General features: G+C 28.2%; 1 pseudogene; it reads left to right on the forward strand.

Annotated features, from left to right (window-relative positions):
* Positions 1–6,605: 6,605 nt before the first annotated feature.
* The window catches only part of LOC108820115 (amine oxidase [copper-containing] alpha 2, peroxisomal-like), a 44,067-nt pseudogene continuing 30,761 nt past the window's right edge, over positions 6,606–19,911 (forward strand).

Here is a 19,911-nt window from a genome sequence, read left to right on the forward strand (position 1 = left end):
AATTCTCTACTATCTTTGTTACCAAACAAAATTTATTTTGTAAAATACTCCTATCCCTATTACCAAACAAAAGCTTAAAGTACTTCTACTTTAATAAGATAAATTATATGTTTCATAATTATTTAAAATACTATGGTATCTATCCTACACTTTGTTTCATACGGACGAATTATATGGACATTTTGGACGAATTATCTTATCATTTTGTTTCACCCGTATCTAGCATCATTATTTTTTCATGTAATATTTTTTTTTCATGTGATATTTTCATATATTGGTAAATTACATGTATTATTCAATATACTAATTGCTAATAACTGATATTTGAGAGATATTATCAAATATAAAATAAAAAATCAAACAAGTTGCTTGCTAAATAAATTTTTTTTTTTACAAAACTGTTTCCTAAATAAAATGTTTATCTTTTTGTAACATACGCATTACCTTAAAATAAATAAAATTTGGTTTATCATACGTATTACCCGCATTCTAGACTTCTTAGGATTTATCTTTGAAAAACTGCTAAATACCAATTTCATGTATTATTTTATCTTTCTTAAATAAAATGACGACTCTTTTTTTCGAAATACTAATTTCATGTATTATTGGAGAGATTATCAAATATAAATTATAATCAAATGAGTTACTTGCTAAATAAAAGTTGGTTTATCTTTAAAAACAGTTTCCTAGATAAAATGTTTAATCTTTTTTTGTACATATGTATTATCATACGTATTACCCGTATCCTAGACTTTGTATAGGTTTTATCTTTACGAAACTGCTAAATACTAATTTCATGTATTATTTTATATTTCCTAAATTTTATGTTTTATCTTCTTTTTGGTAACTTAAAATCATAATATAAAATCATTATAAATCTTAATGGCTTCATATCATCAAATCAAACCATCCATTGAAAGACTTTAATAAGAGATAATATCAAATCAAATTATCAATATGAATTCTCTATCACGAGTTACTTGCGTGACAATCCACGTGATTTATACAATCTTCCTATGCTAATTATGTCATTTATAAGCTTAATCATGCATTTTGATTCTTTTGTAATAAATAAAAGATTTTCAATCCTCTGTCAATCACGTAGGAAGATTGTTGATTTTAATTGTATTCTCCTCAATTTAGAACAAAATAGGAATGTAAATACGGTTATGACTATATATTTTTTATATTCGTATTTTTAAAAAATTCTTTTTATGGTATTACACATTCGTAGTAGGCGATGAATCTGTCAAAAATATATAAACTTAACGAACATAGAGATTCAAATTTAGAAAGTATATGTGATATATTTTTATATTCGTAATTTTAAAAAATTATTTTTATGGTATTACACATTCATAGTAGGCGATGAATCTGTCAAAATATATAAACTTAACGATCATAGAGATTCAAATTTAGAAAGTATATGTGATACGTATGTGATTGATTTTTAAAATTAATTTGGTGATAATCACATACTAGGTTAGTTTCCTTTAATACAACAAACAAATCATATAACATTAGCAACAAAGCAATCGTGTAAATTAGATTTTATATGTTATATTTTTCAATAATCATTTTTTATATTTGATTAGAGATGAGCATTCGGGTTCCATTTTGTTTGGTTAGGTTATGTTTGGTTCGGTTAGGTTTTTTTTGGTTCAGATCTTTGCAGATTCGGTTCGAATCTTTGTAGATTCGGTTTGGGTTTAGGTTTGGATAAATACATTTATTTATTTTTTAAAATAAAAGTTCATATATTATTTAAATTTCTCAAATCTAAAAATAAAATAATATAAACATATAATTTTGAATAATGTATGCCAAAATACTTAAACTTAACACATAAATTGGTTTAGCTCGAATATTTGGATAGAAAATCAATAGATATTTTAAGTGTTTTTGGTATTTTGAGTATCATTAAGCTATTTTAAACATGTCCTTTTAACTATTTTATAAAGTATTTTGGAAAATTTAATAACATCTTATGTACTTTATATATTCTTTTAAATATTAAATTTAAAATAATTAATATATTTAAGTATATAAATCTGCTTCGAATATACTTAGATACCTAAAATATTTTTGGTTCGGATCGCGTTCGTTCGATCTTTTGTTTCTCTATTTAATACACTGTGGCATTACTCCACACATATATAATCAAACTCAAACTATCTGTGTGAGTAAATTATAGATTTAAAGTTAAAACATATACAAAACATATGTGAGCAAATCAAATTAGTAGATCGAAAAGACAAAGGTTTAAAAGTGAAATTATACGTGGAAATGCAATCAATCAAAACTAACTCAATTCATATCTTAGTTCCCTTTTCTTTTTTCATTGATACTTTCGATAATATTGTGGCTTCATAAAACCAAAATATCAATAAACATAGCCCGATACTCAACAATTTATATTAATGGTTCATAATCTATAAAATTGTAGAGTTATGAGTTACAACACAATATAATTATGGTTGAATGACCAAAGTTAATATTCAATAATCATTAATATATAAATTTTATACCGCGCATGTGCGCGGATAATCACCTAGTGTTTAGTATTCCCAAGATTCAATGGTTTGATTTGGTGTACCATTTTTCTAAGTTGGAACTATGAATACCATAAACTTACCTTCTTTTTTATTTTTTTTAAATAGAATAATTCTACATATGGCAGCCTGGACTTTACCATCTGTCTCTTCTCCTATGTCATATTAGAGCATCATTATCCAGATTTCTCAGAGGGTTTTTAATGAAAAAGCAGGCTGTGAGCTCCACAAAAATGAAGAAACAGGTTACACAAGTTGTCGGAAGAAAAACGTTTGATGATGGTTTTTTGCACTGTTTATTGGCTAATCGATACGTGGCGGTCCGCGATTGGTTTCTTTTTTATTTATTTTTAATTAGACAAAAAAGGAAAAAAATAATAAGAACCCCAAATAGGGTTTGTGAGATAAATATGCTCTTAATATTTTAGTTAAAAGCCTCATTTTCACCCTCTGTTTTGCCCGATTCTCAATCTTTGATAACACAATCATAACCTTTTGTTTCACATGAATATTATGTAGGTAGATTATTAGTTGTGTCTCATAGTCTGAAGTCATTTTAGCTGATATGGAAGAAGATGTCACCGGTATATCTACTTTGTGTGGATCTTCATTTGATAAATTATAAGGTCAAAAAACGAATAGAATAATTACATTATTAAATACTTCCCATAATTAAAAGTTATATATTTTAAATATTTAATAATTAAATGTTTTAAATATTTAAGGATTAAATGTACCATCTCTAATAAATCAATAAAGTTATTTGTGATTTCAAATTTTATTTTTATTTATTAAAAAATGGGAAAATCGTATTACATATGAATAAATGTATTTTTCAAAAATAAAAAATTAAAGGCAGTATATTTTTCAAATTTCAAATCCTAAATATGGTATTTTGAAAATTAACCCATATTTTTACTTGAAAAACCTTCTTATTTACTTAATTTGAAAACAACATCATTTCCTTTTCTTCTAGAGCTTTCTCACTTTTCGTTTAATTTCTTTTAATTTGTCGATTTTCAATTTCTCTTCATATATTGATTTTTTATTGTTTAAATAGGTCAATATGAATTTTGGAAGGACTTTGTCGAGGATATCAAAAGCAAAGAATTAACGAGAGGCAAATTATTTTGCAAAAAAAAAAACGAGATGCAAATATGTTGTGACCCTCTTCAAAAAAAAGTTGTGAAAAAAACTTTAGTAATACGTAAAATGTATTGAAACTTGATTTGACATGAATACTTTTTTTTTTGGTAAAAAGATCGACTTGAACACTTTGGATGAAGAAGTGAAAAAAAGAGAATACTTTGGATGAAGAAAGAAAAAAAAAGAATGCCAAATAATCTACTACATTTTATTTTATTTTTGTTATAACAATTCAGCAGCTTGGCCTTATTTTTTAAACAATCATTGCATCAGCGATTGGCAACCAAAATATAGATAGCTTCGGATAATAACACTAGAATCAGCACTTTCAAATTTCAACAATCATAAATAATCGCAGCCATCGTTTCAAATTGGGGTGTGCACAGAGAAAATACCATCAAATTTTTGGTATCTATAATTTATTTCATATGATAGAAATATTTAATTTTTTAATTCAAAACTACGGATATATGAAAATTAGATATCCGATAAATATTTTGATATTTGTATATATTACGAATGTTTACAGATATTCATCGTTTTTCTTAATACAAATAATCTATAAAAATCAACACAAATTCGGTTTTAAATACTTTTACATAATATACAAAATATTATAATAAAATAGTCAAACTATATGTTTTGTAAATATTTAAATTCGTTAAAATAAGAAGACCAAATTTAAGAAATTTATAGATGTCATAAATATTTTTATTTAATACTTTTATAAGTAAAAATGGAATTGAATTTATTAACTCATATGGTAAAATAATAATTATATAACTTGTATATTTAAAATTTACATTTAATTCAGATTTATACAAGTAATTTATACATTTTCAGGGTGAAATGATATCAACTTTTTATTTTTTTAATATTTGTGATTTGCTTCGTTTTTAAAAGATATTTATTTTTCAAAACTTTACGGAAATTCGATTTATTTTTCAAATCTAATCAAATGATTAACTGATCAAATCAAATTTATACAAATAAAATACTCATCCTAATTCAATTAACATTGTTTTTCGTAATTGTGGATGACATCATGAGCATTTATATTCTTTAAATTCAATTAACATTCTATTATCACTATTTAGCCGGTTTGGGTTTTAGTCCAAATGATTATACGGTGGGTCGTAACAGATAATATGTCCATCATCTGATATTAGTCGAAGATATTCCAAAGTCGGTTCAGTAAATGTGGTACGCTTTTGAATTATTTTACTCTGTAGCACTAAGTACATTTCTCTCGGATCGATCGCATCAGTCGATAGAATTTATAAAAAAAAATCTATTAGTGTCTAACTTACAATTAATTAGTAATAAATTGATTAATTAATTTATTTTATATTATTTGATATCTCTTCCGATTTGTGATGTGAATATTTTTATCTCTAATAACATCTTCGTACTCCACCGTTTTTGTGTTATATCGTCGAAGTGATTGCGGCGGACCATATCGAAAATAATCTTTCTGTCAGTAACCTAAATAATTTTGAATAACTTGCAAATGAACCATTTTCTCACAATTGTTTATTCTACTATAATATCCATCTCTTATTTGATTGGTGCGGTTGATCTACGTGTACTCGTGAAGAGTTGGAATTTGTTCTCCTCATCTTTATGGGAGGATTCCTCGAATGTATGCCATTTAAGGTTGGCGTTTCCCTAAATGAAAAAGTGTGCATAAGTGATGGTGACTTGATGGGTTTTCATTATTTATTATTAAATGTTCCCTTGTTGTATCATTTGTTTATTTAACTTACAATTTTAACATGCCTTTAAAAATGGGGCAAATAGACAAAGAGAGCGTAACCAAAAACATCTGGCAGGTTTAGTGGAGAAAGCATTTTTGATAAAGATGGTACTCTAACCCACTATATTTTTTAATATAAAAAATAGAGTTTAAAGTAAAATGTAGTCTAATGGTACTCTTTTGATTTAGTAAAAAATAAGTTCTCTCCATATAGAATAACTTGTTTTTTTGTTCATCATTCTATTTTTTACGCTAAAGCAGAATACCATTGAAGAAAACTCCAACTCTATTATAGAGTTATTCTATTTTAGCGTAAAAAGTAGTGTAAACCATTAGAGATAGTTTTAGAATAAAAGTTTTTCTTGGGTTTATCCCTATGATAAATTTGTAAATTCATCAACTAGTAATATTTTGTTATTTCATATTCAAAATTATTTAAAAGGAAACAAATATTTATCAAGTTATATTAAGTTTTTAAAATAAAGAGATAAAATAAATAAAAATAGTAGTAGTTGATAAAAAAATTATTTTTTAATATTTTAAATGTCATCACCAAAACACTAAATCTTAATACTAAACACTAAACCCTAAACTTTTGTGTAAACCTTAAACTCTTGGTTAAATTATTTAATTTTTTTTTGCTGATGGCGTTTAATTTTTTTTTTTTGCAACTACAACTCTTTTTTTATTTTAAAAATATAATATAATTTGGCAAATATTTTGTTTTCTTATTTTTAAAAATACTGAATATGAAATAACAAAATATTATTGTTCAAAATACTATTGGTATGTTTCACCCTCAAGAAAAACTCTTATAAACACATGATAGTTGTTCAAAAATAAATAAAATAAATAACACATGACTTCCTAAAAGTAGAAATACTTAGTGTTGTCATAACGCGACCGATGTCATTTTGGCAATTATTAGTGGGGGAGCATGCTCTTTTCTATTTAGAAGTATCATCAAATATTTGACTATAATACGACAAACAAAACCATATTCGCCCAACAACTATTTTTTAATCGAATCACGGTGTTAAAAAAAACAAGAGGAAAAAAAACATAGGACTTGTGGGATCCCACTTATAGAGCCTTCTTATATATATTGCATCCTTCTCGCTTGTCTTGATAAGAAAAAAAACCCAATCTCTATCTCCAAAATTATATACGTTATAAGATTAAGATTCTAAGATATAGTGTTTGTCTCGCAAGTGCTAAGTGATAAAACTATGGTGAACCGTCGTAGTTCTATTGCGTCTTTAACTTTGTTTCTGTTTTTCTCTCTTGTGTTGCATTTGCAATATGGAACTACAATGGCTGCACGAAAATCAGTTAAAGTGTTCGGTCCACCTATTCCTCTCGAGTGGTCACCACCATCACCCCCGAAAGAAGACTTTGTATGGTTCAAGATTAACATATACAAAAATATAGAACAAACTGCGTTCAGACCCACGGGTCCAGGTCCTAGCCAAGGCATCGGACACAGAGATCCACCAGGTGCACCATGAAAGCAAACGTTGCCAGCTTTGTGCCCGAGTAACCCTTGTTCTTGATGTTGATCTTTCTTTCGTTTTTCTCTTTATGCAAAAACGTTTTCTTTCTTTGGAGTGGCCATGAATTTAAACCGATCAAAATAATGATGGGTTCTGTTTGAGATGCTTAAAAGCATCTTTATCTGTATATTTTCACTCTTCATCTCATAATAAATAAAATTAAAAATATACTACATAGAGGATAAAAATAAACAATAAAATTTTTGTGTATGTTTTTATAAAAATTACATATACAATAATTATTAATTTATTTTTTTTAATGATACTATATATTTACGTAACAGTCTTCAAAATATTATTAGCTAATTATCTCATCGAATTATATCATAATTTACACATATTCAATTTGAAATTAATTTTTAATTAATTTCTCATTTTTATTACTGAATGTTAATTTATGAGTTTCTAATGTACTTATGGAATCTCAAGTTCCACGTCATTCAATTGTTGAAAAGAACTAAAATATAATTATATATATACTAAAATATATATTTTTATTGTCGAGGAATTCATATAGCTAGTTTCTCAGTGTTGATGATTTCTTATATTCTTTGTTATAACCACCGCTAGTCGAGTGGTAATGATCGTCCTGCAAAGTCCACCATTCAAAAGGATGTGGGTACGAATGTCGGCCATATCGAACATGGCCGTGCCTGATACCAGACAGGTCAAGCACTAGCTTCGGGGCCGACAAGAGATATTTAGTTTAGGAGCCAATTTTTTGACAAAGTTTCTCACTAGTTCTGTTGGTAAAAGGTAGGTTTAGTATATTCTAGGTCCAGGGTTCGAACAACTTTGGTATAAATTTTTAACATTTTTCGTGTTTTATTAGATCACGAGTCAAAAAGAATTAGTTGGCTTCTGGGTCAAAAATTGTCAGGCCCGACTCTGATATCGAATATCGTGTTGGCTTATGGGTCAAAGTTCGAATGCTTTACGCCACTTAAAGGTATTAGCACATGCTGGTTCCGGCTTTGGAGTGATTACATGCCTTCGAACTTTGAACATCCCAGTTAAAAATATATATTCTTTGTTATTTGTCTACATTTACATTTTTTTTCTCGGATCGTATCACTTCACACTCTAGATCCTATAACGTATAATACGAACATCACAAATATCAACTATTACGAGTTACTGCTCTTTTATTATATCATATGGAATCGTAAGGTTGACAGTCTAGCTTTTTGAAACTATAAAAAGTTTCTTTGACAAGTAACTAGTTAAGTTCACCTATGCTGGAGTTTTTCATGAAAGTTCGACTCTACTATCTTTTAGAAGGATTGAATGTGTCACTAGGTCATGAGATTTTTTTTTCTAATTTTGTCGATGAAATAATATAATTGGATTATACAAATACTAAACCATGTATAGTTTAATAATTAAAAACAGATTCTATTAAATTAGGATCGTGACATATTAATATACGTTAAGTCCAACTAATTATTTTATAATTGCATCTAAATAATCATAACCACCTTCTAAAAATTGAAACAATTATTTGGTGACTGCATCTAAACAATCACTTTCAAAATAACTATCTTCTAAAATAAAAATAAAAATGATATCCGTATTTTTGAATCGCGGATCAGAATCTAGTATATGCTTAATAGATTGTTAATAAGGATAATTTGCAAAATACCTTATTTAGGATTTGAAATTTGAAAATATACTGCTCTCAATTTTTTTTTGAAAAGTACACTTATTCATATTTTGTAAGACTTTTTTGTCCATGTTGTAATAAATAAATAAATATTTAAGAAAAAAATATTTAATATATGTACATAACTCTTAATTATGGGATGGGAAGTATTTAATAATGTACTTAGTCTATTCGTTTGTATGAAGCTTCTAATTTTTTTTATAACATTGAGTTTATAACTTGTTGGTGAAAACAAAAAAAAAAGCCAAGGACGCCATTGTTTCTTACCAAAAGGCAAGACGACGCAGAAGAAAAGACAACCGACAATGGAAATAAAACCACGGAGACAAAAAGGGGTAACATATGAGAAGTATACAGCACTAGCACTTCCAACCCAAGTCTCAACATCCAACACATGGCAACAGTTTAGGGCACAGCTCTCCTTGCTTCCAGCTCAAGCAAATTCTTCAACCAAATTCTTCAGACTGCGCGCACGCCGAGATCCCCACGGTTCCAGAAACCTCCAGACCTTCGCCGGAGCCGGGGAAGGCGAGGTGTTTCGCTACGGCGATCACGGCTCTGGAGTCCGTGAAGAGCTTGAACGGCTTCGAGGAGAAGTCGACTCTCCTCACCGTCTCGGTGAAGATTTTGGAGCCGAATCGCTCCAATTGGCGGCAGAAGTTGTCGGTTAGGTAGGAACCGAGGATGCCTTCCGGGAAACCGGAGAAGTTCTCGACGTCGGTGGTGGTTGTTAGCTGGCCTCCCGGAGCGATGTCATTGACCATCCATCCTTCGAAGAGGGAGAGGCTTTAGCTCCGCCCTGGCCGCGTAGATCGCCCCCGTGTGTGCGGCGGGGCTTCCTATGATGCAGAGCTTCGTGTTGTGAGTTTCGAGTCCATTCATGGCGGTCAATAGATATTTGATTTTAAATATAAATTTCAATCTTAGTTCAGAAAACATATAAAATTCAATCTAAACTAAAATTATTATAAATATCTAATTAGGGTATTTTAGTTATTTCACTTATAAATAAGTGTAGTTTTCAAAAATAATAATAAATATTGTATTTTTCAAAATATAAACACATTTGAATGTATTTTTCCAAATTTTTCCTTGTTAATATTCATTTTGATTTACTGAATAACACATTTCTTCCGCCAAATGGTGAACGATTTCCGTGTCTTTTAGAAAAGTATATCCTTTATATATTAAAAGAAAAATATTTTTAAGTTGTAACATTGATTAGCATGCTGAGGTGTGATTGGTGACTTGCGGAATTCAAAGTGGAATTTAAAAAAACCGCAGTGCATTCACCAGTCAAGAATTTGGTGCAAAAAAGCGTTTTTTATTTAAAGAAAAAGTAAAATCCGCTTACAGATTCCAAAGCATCTAAATACAAAGAGAATTAAAAAACGCACTTCATTTTAGACCAGCAGGTAAAACCATGTGGTCCGGCAAATATCTAAACTATTAAAGGGGAAGTACAAATTGTATTTACCCTTAAAGTTACACAAATATTACAAATGAATGCCATTGGTATTAAAACACTGTGTTTTGTATTTAAATTAAACCGATGTCGATGTTACTAAACCAACACGTTGAACTTAAACATTCAATTGTGATAATTATAGAACCATTTCAAAGCTTAATCGTTCATTCTTTTCAAAAATTAATTGAGATAAATCATTAATAACGTGATACAGCCTTATATGACAGCTAACTTATACTAGCTTTAGTATTATTTCCTAAAATCACGTGATACTATTTTTTATAAACTATTAAAAGAGAAGTACATATAGTACTTAGCCCTAAATTTTCTTCAATAATTACAAAGGAATACCACTGATTAAAACACAGTAGTTTTATCTAAATAATAAACCAAATACTAACACTTTAGTATTTTCCTTATCAATAACAATCCATAAATTTCGTGACACTGATGATCATAACTAAAACAATAACAGTTAACTCCACAAAATCAGAATTATTATTATTTTTAGTTAAAAAAAAACATTCAAAAAAAAAATTCATATTTCCTATTTCAACGCAGTTATCATATCGGAGGTGATATTAATTAACGAAAAAAATCTTCATGATCTACTACACTAAACTTGGTAATCACGTTCTGCCAATCCTTAAAAAACAAATATTCTAGGGATAATTTGCAAATTACTCCAATAACAGTTTGATTTTTGATAAATGCATTTTCTATTTTGATTTTTGAAAAATACACTTCTTTAATTGTGAATTGACGTTTTACCCAAATTAGAAAAATGTAATATAAATTCGTAATTAATAAACTAATATTCGAAATTAATAACCAGCTATTTGAGTTCGTATGATCCGTCGCTGCTGAGGCTGGGACGGTCCTTCGTCAGGACCTCCTCTCGAAGCCAACACTAACTCCTACCCTAAACCTCAAGTATAAGCTGTCTCAAAGGTTCCTATTTGAAACAAAACACACGACAGTGATAAGTTAAGGTTAGTTAACAAAGATCAGAAATGCAACATTGAAAGGAACATACAAAGATACAGAGAGAGATCCAGAAACCCAGAAATGGAGGAGTAATGGAAGAAAGAGAAGCAGCGAAACTTTATGCTACTTAGCTGCTAAGTAGTACGCAAAGTGAGAAAGAGAGAGAAGAGAAAGAGAGAAAAAAAGAACTTGCTACTGAAGTTTCATAATTTTTGATTCACAATTTTGTTGTTTCATATTTCACAAAAGTTTTTAAAAACGTACCTTGTGCGTGAAGTTTCATAAGTTCTTTTATTTGATTCATAATTGATTTTTCTTTCGCCACAAGTTGCACTCTCGTCTCCGGTTGGTTAACTACGACAAATGTTAGTTTCATAACTTGTTGTTCAATGAATCATTCATGCATGGAATTCTTCAATTTACGTGCTTTTTTAGAAAAAAATTGTGATTGCCTCAATTCTCTGTTTAGTGTCAGGGCTATGATCTGATTAACCTTTTGGCTTCTCTATCTTGTGTTGTTGCAAGCATGATCTGATTACTGAGCAGGCTTTATTGTTTTCAAATTAATTAAATAATTAAAATATTATAAAAAAGATATGGGAAAGATATTGTGTAGATATATTAAAGGGATAATTGGTAGATTATGTAATGATATATTTTTTTAAATCATTTTTTAAACAATATATTAGAAATAGAAAAATATTAAGAATGGGCAATTAGGTAAATTTCTATAAATAAGTGTATTTTTCCAAAAATTTAAATAAGAGTGTTATTTTCAAATTTTATTCTTATTGGAGTGCATTTCTCCAAATTTCCCCAATATTCTAGCTATTAAGATTATTTAATATAAATGAATGTTTTGTAAATAAATCTAAAACGTATGTTGTGTTTCAGTTCGTTCAAATCACAACTAACAAGTAAGTTACAAAAAAAAGAGAATTGGAAAAAGAGACACTTTAAATTTTTCTTTGTCGCTTTAGGACTATTCATACTTTTGGCAATTTTGGACATGTTTCCCTTCGTTCATGAGAAAAATAATAAACTTAAATATAAAAATATACAAAAATATGAAAATTATTGGAAACATAAGTATAACAATTTTTATGTTTATTTTTTCAAAAAAAAATTGGAATCATATTTTATTTTGTTTTCTAACCGAAGTTAGAATACACATTCTGGTAATCTACTTTATCTAGAAACCGAATTATAAGTTTTATACATCGCTATATACCAAGGGTATATAACGTTATATAGACTTCCTTGTCATATATATCTTAGGTAGATTTTGTAACGTTACAATATAGCAATATGTCTTCATTCTACCTAAGGATATATAACGACATATAGCCACAACTCTAAAATGTACCTTACGTACTTATTGTGAAATTAAGCTCATGTACCTTTTACCTTATGTGACGCCTTAGGAAGAATATGATTCCCACGTATTCTACTGTGCTCTGTGTTAGATAGGATACGTTTCTAGGCGAATCCAAAAAATATGGAAACTTCCATATTCAGTTATAGATGTTTCCTAAATCTTTCCTTAACATTTTAGAGAATATTTTCTCCACGATTTTCTCTTCCTCCCACGATACTTTCATCGACATATCTTCTCTTCTTCTTCATCGTCCAATTCTCTTCTCTTTTTTTTTCATCAATACAACATGGTTCAATCTATGTTAAATATTGTGAATGGATGTCTAGTTGCAGTGACGAGTGGAGTTTCATGGTAGACAAAGAAAAGCGTGGTCGAATGATTACATTAGAAACTACTACTCTGTTGGAGAACCTCAAAATCATGGTGTATGAGGATTATGGCGTGGAACCTAATCGGTTAAAATATTTTCCAAATCTATACTAAATCTACCCTAAATCTCTCATGATCATGTTCAAATTGATAATTAGTTCATGATATTCTTCCAAGCAACAATGTCTGCAGTTCAATACTTGTTACTGGGAATGAAAAACACAGAATCAACTTATTTGTTTTCTTTGATTATAAAATAATGGAATCATATTTTATTGTTTCAATATTATTGATGCAGTTCCAATACAGTTGCAATAAAAACGGTTTCATCTGTTTTACTAGGCTAAGCAGCTGCATTTAGATGTCCATACTTTTAGCCCTCGCTTTTTTGGTAGCTATAGTAGCTGCTTCACTTGCTCTTAATGTGCCTTGTGAAATGAGATCAGCTGCAAATTTACGAGTAATCTCTTCCTGAATCTTGGTCCTAGCATCACCAAGTGGGTTCTCTTTTGTCTTCTCTTTACTAGCTGAAGGTTGAACAACCGGTGACACGTTTTTCAGTATGAACTGAGGTTTTTGCATCTCCAGACTTGGAAGCTTTATCAGTTTTAGAGTTATTCTCGTTGGGGTTGTTAAATGATTTTGGACCTTCCTCTTTCTCTTTGCTAAAAGCTCCAAAATCTTGTGGTTGAGGATTAAACTGTGGAGCGTTAGGAACGACACCGACTCTTAAAGTTGCTTCCAGGTTTTGTATCAAATGCACTACAATAAGGAGATAAAATTATAAGCCAAGTAAAAAAAGCGTCAGGAGGTTGCTAAGTTATGAGATACTTACTTAGAAAACCACCCTAGGCCATTGGGCTGTTCATGACCTCACTGGGAAGCTGAATAAGGTAGTCTGGGATTCCTTTACCAACAAGAAACTGAGAGACCTCGTTTTTGATTTTTTTTGCAGTTGCGAGTAAGCATATTGTAGGATTCAGCAGTGTAACGGGACTGATCTCCTCCAAGTACATCTCGACCAGAACTTTAGGAACATATGATTCACCCGAATCTACGGTTTATAATGGTGGAGTACAGACAAGCTAGCTTGCCAAGCATCTGCTTAGGTTTCAGATACAAATCAAATCTTAAAAATTAATATATAGGATGAAACACATACCATAAGTGAAGAATCGAGTATTTTGATGAAATTGATGGTGGAATACATAACTCAGCCGATGCAACGAAACTGACAAAGAACAAGTACGAGAAAAAAAAAGAGAAAAAAAAATAAAAAACAGAGAACAGAGACGACATGATTTTAATCTTGTGAGAAGAAGAATCGCCATGGAAGAGAATAGGAAGCTTTAGCGGAGAAGAGGAGAGAAGAGGCTATAAGTTAGGTTAACGTGTTTTCCCTTTTTTTATTTTACGTTTCTTTTTAACTTATAAAATTTTATTAACAAATATTATATATTTTAATTAAATTAAAATTTGATTAACTGAAGGGTATAATTTTATTAACAATAATTTAAATCCTAATGGGACAAAAATATTACACAAAATCCTATTGTCACAACTAACAATTTTTTTTAGTCAAAACAAAATCACTACTATTAAATTAAGAACATGATCTATTAATATATGTATTTTTTTTTACTTTTGATTAAAAAATATTTATTAAATGTGTACTTAAAGTTAGTGAAGACCATATTAAATCATTTACACACATATATATATATATATAAAATTAAAAATTTAAACATTTTTCAAAAAAAATTGTTTGGTTTTCAGTGCAGGTTGGGTTTGATATTAATTTTCAGATATAACATTTTAAGAACTGCTCGAATATATAAGTCATGTCTAATAGAGTATGAAAATTTTGATTTTCAGGTCGATTCCAAATCAAAATTTTTTGAATACATATATTTTTGACTAATTGTATTAGGTAACTACTAGGAAAATATAATATGCTGTAATTTTTATGAATAAAGTTTAAAATAATTTCTATAATGCATATGGCATTAGTGTATATAGCTATGCAATTTGACATATTTAATATAGTTACCAAAATATGATTATAAGAAAAATAAAAAAAATAAAATTAAGTTTTCAAAAAAAATAAAAATAAAAGCTCTTGAAAGGGTAAGTCAAAATCTAGTAATAAATATAGATGGAGCACAAACTGTAAATTACAACTTTTACTCGTGTATTATTGCGGAAAAGAAAATGTAAATATTAGGCTATATAACAAAGTATAGAGAACTCAATTAAGTCAGTTAGAGCATCCACATTAGTGATATGTAGTCTCGAATTCCTAGACAAAAAATGAATTTTTTAATTTTTTTTCGTTTGATTAAAAAAATATATATATATAACCGAACCAATCGCGGACCACCATATGGTGTGGAGCCCGCGAAACAGTTAAGAGATATGTTCACAAACAAAGAGTTTTGTGAAACAGGTTTAAATTTTCTGTGGGATCCAAAATTATTTTAATTTTTTTTGGGAAAAAGTTAAGAGTTTGGGCTTTGAACCCCTAATGGGATGCTCTTAGATCACCAACCAATGGCTCCACTTCACATTACCATCTTACTAGTCTCTTCTTGTTTTTTATTTCTTCTTTTTAAATAATATCTTAATCTTTTCATCCATCTTTGTAGTCCCATCCTCAAGCTTCATCCCTCTGTCAGTAAGATCATCAAGGAAACATATCCCGCTGGTCCAAGCCATAGGTTCACTTTCCAGTACCTGGGTCTCAACGAGCCCGATAAGTCCCGAGTATTGTCCTAGCATTCAGCACCGGACCAGAACGTCATACCACCCCCACGTCAGGCTTTCATCATCGCCCGAGATAAAGGCAACACCGAGAAATAATTTTGACTTTTCTTCTCGAGTCATTATCTCGGACAAAATCCACGTAGGCAATGGTTTCCCTATGCTCACTATCGACGAGCAGCAAGCAGCCACTGCGCTTATTCTCAAGTTTAACCCGTTCCGTGACTCGATCAAGAGACGCGGCTTAGACGTTTTGGAGGTTGTGGTCACATCCTCAACGATAGGATGGTTTGGTGAGAAGCATACGGAGAGGCTTATAAAAGCAATGCTGTTTTACCTTAACGGGTCTGTCAACCCGTATCTTAGACCTATTGAAGGAATGAGAATCATTGTAACCTTGACAAAATGGAGGTGACGACGTTTAAAGACAGGTTCGTGGGTCCTCTGCCGAAGGCTAATGGGACGAATACCGTTCCTCTCATCTCAAACCGCCGTTTGGTACGTCGCTTCAGAACGCGATCGTCTTTCAGCCGGACGGTCCAGGGTTCAAGATCAATGGACATATTGTCAGGTCAAGTTTATATTTTTGAAAATCAAATGTATTAATGGACACTAGATCATGACCCGCTCGACCGAACGGAAGTCAATTTTTTTTTTATCTTTGTTTTTACTAAATGTTATACATGATCGCAATTTATATTAATATAAAATTTTGATAAATAACAATGTGTACTAATGTGTTTAAATAAGCAATGTTCTTAATTACTAAATTTGATTTTTAAATTTTATGATAACATAAACTAGATTTTTCTATATTATTTAAAATATATAGTGCTATAATTTTGTATTTTCAACATTTATCATACAAAACTTACATTGGGGTATTATTTATACGAAAATACGTGTAACATAATATATTTATATATTATATAAACATATGCACACCCACACGGGTTTTATTTTAAAATCTATTATATATTGTTTAGTTTTATGTAGTATCGAGTTTGTATAATTCAATTTTTGTGTTAAGAACAATATCAAAACTGTTTTTCGTATGGAAAAATAACACTTAGCAAGCGCGAGTTGTGTCTTTTTATTGTAACACAAAATTTTATATAAAACTTATATTTTTTTGTACATTACGAAATTTAATTTTTTAAAATAATTATTACGTAATTTCAAAGTGAATTTTATCTCTGAGGTCTAATATATTTTGTGTGTAATGGTTCAAAGCATTTTTCGATATATATTATATTTCAGTTTGGTTTGTTTTTAGTATTATTGTATAAGTATAATACTATACAATATTACTATATTCTATACAATATATGAAGCTATGTGTTATTTGTTTTAGAAAGTAGATTAGGCCCAACGTAGTTATAAGAATATTCATATATTTATGTATGTGTCTATGACTTATCTACCTAATGTTATTCGTACCAATAAAATTAATATGGCCAATGAAAATATACTGATCAATTTAAAATGAATTGTATAGGGTAATTATAGAACGATTAATATTTTTAGTATTCTTAGTATATATCTTATTTAAATCGATATGTAATAAATATAAAATCATATATGGAATATGGACAAAAAGAAGAACTATATTTAAGGAAATACATCAATGCAAAGTTAGACTATGATATGTATTATATATAAAGAATGAAACATTTAATTTAAAAATATAAGATCCAACTTTAAAATCCACCTAGAAAAAGTTGTAATGTTCCTATTTTAATAAGATAGATATGTTACTTTTACTGTTTATTATTTTCCTGATGAAACTCATAAATAAAAAAATATATTTAATTGAAAATCGTTTAGCAAAAAAAAAAAACCTCATAAATATTAATGCTATTAAAAAGGATCACAATTTGGACATAACCTTGGTCAACCTTGTGATTTTATCAAACTTAATTAGTCTACTATTCACCTGAATATTACAATATTTCTAAAATAAAATAACTAAAGGAAACTCATACAGATTTTTTCTAAGATTGCTGTCTAATGAATTTCTAATATAAATATACAGTTTTCAAAACAATATTTAAACTTTATAAATGTCTAAATAATTAAAAAGTTCGTAATTGTTACTAAACAGTTAACGTATACTAATATTAATTTAATTTTCACTTATATACACAATATAAATTTGTAATATTGTATATAAAATTATAGCATATTAATTATTAACCAGTGTAATAACAAATTTTAGCCAGTGTGAAACACGTCACAGGATGTACTATTTTGTTTCACTTTTTTAATAATTAAAAATTATGAGACACAAAAAAAAAATATTATATTTTTAATATTGATTAATATATAGTCATATAATCTTTTAATTTGGCTACAGAATATTAAAAACAAAAAAAATTGTATGAACAAATATTATTCTGTACTACTGCTGCTTGTAGCTGCTGTTAAGTATCTATACAATAAATACTAAACTTACAATGATTACATTATTAAAATAAAATATTATTTTCTCAAAAAAAATATGGGTTAATAGAATAGCTATATAATCTCTTTGCAATTTGTATTAAAAATGAGTTTCCACAAATGTTTTTTTTGTGCAACACTCCTGAAATAAAATATGAATATATATCTATATATTTTTTTTTTTTTTTGGACAAAAATATATTAACATTTCAAATTAACGCTTTTACTTTGTTCCACAAATTTATGACTAGAATCTAAACTTATCTAATCTATTAAAATAGAAGTACATTTAGTATTTAACCCTGACTTTTGCTAAAGAATTACAATTTCATGCCACTAGATTAAAAACAATTAATTTAACCGTAATTATTTAATACATTTATACCAGAATAATTTGATTATTGCCTACCCAAACTTGACTTCACGCACTATTTTTTTGGACACCGTATTTCTATCAATTTGATTTACAAAAACGGAATATTCCAAACTGTTTACTAAATCTTGCCATATCTTACCATTCCTAAATATATTCCTAACATATTTCTAGAATCTATATTATAAATTTAACCAAATGAAGATTAATATATATTATACGTCATTCACTGCTAATTTAAACTTCTTTTTAGATTTTTTAATATAGCTATTGATCATTTAAATAAAAAAAATTCACAGCTATATCAACGCTTCAATCTCACAAAATCTAGCAACTACGTTTTAATATATTTGTTAAAAAAATCATCAAATCCTCACCTTGATATCTATATATAAAATTAAAGTACACAATTGGATTTTTTTGTAAACAAAAATAATATAATAAATGAGATATGTTTGGAAATATATATAGTAGAGATGTGTACTTTTTATTTATTTATACATTTAGCCATTGTATTTTCAATAAATTAATAACAAATGAGAATTGTTTAGGAACATGAATAACATATTTAATATTTCTTTTTATTTAAACATTTAGCTATTGTTTTTACAATAAATTAAACAACTTTCATTTTATATTTTTTTATTTACAATTCTGTCACTATATTTACAATTCTTTTTTTTACAATTTTTATGGTGAATAAAAACACAAACTTGAATATAAATAGTATATTATATAAAACAATTTTTAAAAACAGTATTGTTACCTTATTTATTTTAGTCAAATATAAAAATTTCAAGAGTTCAATTTTTAAAAATAAAATATCATAAAATTAATAATAATTCATTAAAACTGATGCAAAAAATTAAATTTTGAAACATGGATAAAAATATATTAGTTTTAAATCTAATCTATTAAAATAGAAATACATTTAGTATTTAACCCTGACTTTTGCTAAAGAATTACAATTTCATGCCACTAGATTTAAAACAATTAATTTAACAGTAATTATTTTAATACATTTATACCAGAATAATTTGATTATTGCCTACCCAAACTTGACTTCACGCACTATTTTTTTGGACACCGTATTTCTATCAATTTGATTTACAAAAACGGAATATTCCAAACTGTTTACTAAATCTTGCCATATCTTACCATTCCTAATATATTCCTAACATATTTCTAGAATCTATATTATAAATTTAACCAAATGAAATATTTATATATATTATACGTCATTCACTGCTAATTTAAACTTCTTTAGATTTTTTAATATAGCTATTGATTTGATTTAAATAAAAAAAAATTCACAGCTATATCAACGCTTCAATCTCACAAAAATCTAGCAACTACGTTTTAATATATTTGTTAAAAAAATCATCAAATCCTCACCTTGATATCTATATTATTAAAATTAAGTACACAATTGGATTTTTTGTAAACAAAAATAATATAATAAAT

This window comes from Raphanus sativus, chromosome 8 (genome assembly GCF_000801105.2).
Source record: "Raphanus sativus cultivar WK10039 chromosome 8, ASM80110v3, whole genome shotgun sequence".
Taxonomy (NCBI): domain Eukaryota; kingdom Viridiplantae; phylum Streptophyta; class Magnoliopsida; order Brassicales; family Brassicaceae; genus Raphanus; species Raphanus sativus.